Genomic DNA, 4270 nt, shown 5'->3' on the forward strand with positions numbered 1-4270 from the left:
GTTAGAGGTACAAATGAACACAATGCTGTTTGTTACAAATCACTGTCGTACTATGACGACAAAAAACAATGAAATGCAAAACACGAAGAAAATTATGCAATGAACAATCATCACTCAACACTTATTAGCAAAGTTGCACTTTAAAAAAAGTTGCAATCGATGCGCAGCAATCGCAAGTAGGGAACAACGGCTTCTAAAAAGGATTCGGACGCTGACAGGTTCACCACCTCATTCGGCAACCCGTTCCACTCAACAATGGTCCATGTGAAAAAGGAAACCCTGTGCGCGTTTGTTCGACATTGGGTTACCAAGATCGCCTTGTGGTGTTTCATCCGGGTAGGACGTGCCGTGTTAAATTGCATGTATGTTTGGAAATCTAATTTCATTTGTTTGTTAACAATGTTGAACATCATTTTGAGGTGGTGCAACCTTCGGCGTGATATGAGTGTGTAAAGACCGGACCGTTTATGAAGATCTAATACGGAGACCTGCCTACCATAAGCATTGTAAATAAATCGAAGCATTTTTTCCTGAACACGTTCAACGCGTAATGTTTGTTTAGTGTGTGGATCCCAAACTACATCTGCGTACTCATGTAACGGACGTGCGAGGGATGTGTATGCAACTAGTTTTGCTTTGCTGTTGCTGTGTTTCAAGCGATGTTTGAGCAACCAAATACGTTATAATGTTGTAGAGAGATGTTTTTAATATGCTAGATCTAGCTTAATTTGGAGTGGATAATTACATCCGAGTATTTGAACTGGTCAACGCGGGCAATCTGGCCACCACTGACCTTGTACGCGCAACGAAATGACTTTTGTTAACGTGTTACTGCCATTTGAGCGCATTTAGAGATGTTGAAAGTCATCTCCCACACGTGGCACCAGTCAGTAATAGCCATTAGGTAGTTGTCTAGAGCGGCTTGATTTTCGATTGCGTCAGTGTTGTGGTTGAGTTAGTCATTCTCACATCGTCCCATCTAGGCGATGTACGATTTACCGTAGGCCAGGGGGATCTCGTACGCGACGTTGATGGGAAAGCCGACAAAACACTTTTCATGCTTGCTCTTAAAGCATTTCTTGCCACCATCGCAAGTGATGTGCCTACTCAGCTGAGCAAGCTTCTTGGGGGCTGCAAAAAAAATCGGAACGTAAAAATCCATTAGCCGCATTCTTCAAGTTGTGGGAGCCCTTGTGCAACTATGCAATCACTTCCGGCTTCTGTTTTTTATCCGGGCATTTTGCACCATATTAGATGCATATAATGACACAACCTCGTCTTTTCGCACTCACCCCCCTACATCCCTTTTTTCTATCCAATCTTTCTCTCCCTCTGCCTGTTACTCTCGATGTCAGCCACATAGAAACCGGTGACCAATTCTGCGCGACCCGATCGCCTAACTGTCCCTTGATTACTAATTTCCAAACGTGCCCATACCAACACTCTCAGATAAAGTTATTACGAGAGTATACCCGTTAGGCTAATGCGATTTGAGTTCACAGAACACCAGGTGGTCGAAATTAATGTGACTCCTGTACTACGGCGTCTCTCACCGTCGATTTTGAGCTTAGGACGATGCACCACATATAACCTAATGTCGCACAGCAAACACAACTCGCCAAAACTAAATTTAGCAGACAGACCGCTTTTCCCCGAACAATATCATTGCGCAAGTCATTATCTAAGTTCAGAAAAAGAGTTGAATCACGTATACTTTTCTGCAAATCGCGTGGAGACCTTTTCGTTTCAGAATTTTGGTGAATACTGACTCTTCCGGTTCTATTATGTTGGCTTTCTTCGACTGCAGGCGTAATAACAGTGCGTAAATGTAGTGAATTATCAAATCGTATCAAATCAGCTAATTCAAACATCCTGATATGCTTAGGGCTATGAACAAAAAGTCGTTAAGAGGTTTGACGCGGTCCGTCCCCCCGACAAGGTATACAGTGGAAAAGGTGAAATGTTTTAAATACAGCCAGTGAATTAGCGGAAAATGCAGCGGCTCACAAAGCAGAAAGACATACAAAAAAAAGATGCCGATAAGAAAAGGCAAACAATCTTGTGGATTGAGAACATAAAAAATGTAGTGTACAGTTGAAGTTAATTTTATTTACTCAACATTGAGAGTGAACATCGAGAGAAAAAAGCTCCAATGAGATTGACAGGCTCTCGACCTCCCCAAAAAACTAGACGGAAGCACTCCAAAGACAACAAAGACATCGCTTAAGTAAAATGGTGATACACAAAATGTGGGAGCATACGATTTCCTATTTATCCAAAACTAAGTTGAAATGAAGTCACAAATGTAATGTATTGTGACAATACAAAACAGAGTATCAAAAATATTAAAAAGCAAAGTATGAATGACTATTTGCAGTATACATTACACGGTAAAAAAATGGAATCGCCAAGCTAAGCAATTCATTCATCACTTTGAATGTCTAACATACAGAGACGACCACACACTTATGAACACAAATAATGACACAAATTTAAATGACTGGAAAAGGAAATGTTCAGACCAGCATCTGTAATGTCACTGAGAAGGGAGGGAAGACTATGCCTTAACATTTGTATACCATAGTTAGTCGTAGGCGTTCTAATGAGAAACCGCTGTGTGTGACGTAAAGGGTACGTGCTTTCATGATTCGCAAGCTCAGCCATGTTGGATAGAATCATCAAGTTCTTTTTTATTTCATGCTTGAAACGAAGGGCCAGTCGTAAATTATACAGACGGAACGCCTTTACAGTGTTAGCAACATCAAAGAGCTCGGGAGTGGGATGATCCCAGGACATATTGTAAATTATTCTAAAGGCTTTCTTTTGCAATAGAAACAGCTTTTGAATATTTCTTTCAGTAGTATTTCCCCACACTAAGTAACAGTAATATAATTGGGACATAAATAATGTTTTAAACAGTAGGAGTTTTACACCGCTTGGAAGCAGATGACTGTGGCCCCGGAGAATAGCTACAATACGGGCGACCTTTAAACTTCAGAAATTACTGCATGTTCTTGTATGTTTGTCCCAGAGAATTTTTTCTGTAAACACCGAGGGTCTTGAAAGCTGGCACTACTTCAATTTCGTGAGAAGCACAGCTAATGATGGTATCAAGGCTCACAATTTTACTTTTAGGACGGAAAAACATTGGTTTTGTTTTTTAGAAATTAACAACGCATTATGATTGCATCAGTGCAGGAAATTCAAAAGTGTACGGTTAGCTTCTTTAATAAGTTCAGTGGGGGTCACTGCCAGAAAAAAAATAAACTGGTGTCATCTGCATACATGACAAAAAATGTGTTCTTATTAACATTGATGACATCATTAATGTATAAATTAAAAAAAACGGTCGAGAATGCTACCTTGCCGCACGCCCCGAGAAATACGTGATATACAGTCTTTGCCAAAAGTAACCCGGCACAGGTGGTCTGTTTCTTAGCCGCATAGCGAAGCACTCTTCGCAGTCCTTTAGCTCTGATTCTGTGTAAAGAAAGGTGAGACCTTGTCCTTACATTATGGTCCCGTTCGGTCTGTAGGGCTGCTGTAAATGCTCCGTTATACGTTTGAGAAGCAAAAAAAAACCTGTTTTGGCAAAAGGGGTACCTGAAAGCAAGCCATTTAATACCTCGTATTGGGTTCGATTATAAAGGTAGGATGCTATGAGCTTTTGCGCATAACCTCTAATATCATACCTAGAAATTTTTTCAAGCAGAATATCGTGATGCATGCAGTCAAATGCCTTCTTGAAGTCAATAAATAAAGCAATTACTAACTTTCTGGCCTCCAAATTACTTAAAATAAATTTATTTTGGGCAAGCAAAGCCGTTTCAGTGGAAGTGTTTCCTGAAACCATGCTGCACATGTATGATAATGTTATGCTTTTCAGCAAAATGTGATAGTCACGCTAAAATTATTTTTTTTCAAATCCTTTAGAAAAAATTGGTAGCAAAGATATGGGCCTGTAGTTGCCGATATCATTTTTATCGCCTCTTTTAAAAACCGGGGTAACTCTTGCTTTTTCCTTTGAAATAGGGAAAGTTGCCTACGTCAAACAGCGGTCAAAGATATAGGCTAGAAGTGGCATGATCATGTCAATGACAAATTGAATAGGTCCTACTTGAAAGCAACTAACATCACAAGAAGTTGTATGCTTGAGGGTGCGAAAGACAAACTGTTTATTCAGAGGTTAAGGCTCCAAGTAGAAAGTAGAGCTATTGTTGAAATCTATAAAATCACAATCTTCACTGCTGTAACCTGTATCAGGAAGTGC

Source organism: Amblyomma mixtum, chromosome 6 (genome assembly GCF_055824585.1).
Source record: "Amblyomma mixtum isolate Tamu chromosome 6, ASM5582458v1, whole genome shotgun sequence".
Lineage (NCBI taxonomy): Eukaryota > Metazoa > Arthropoda > Arachnida > Ixodida > Ixodidae > Amblyomma > Amblyomma mixtum.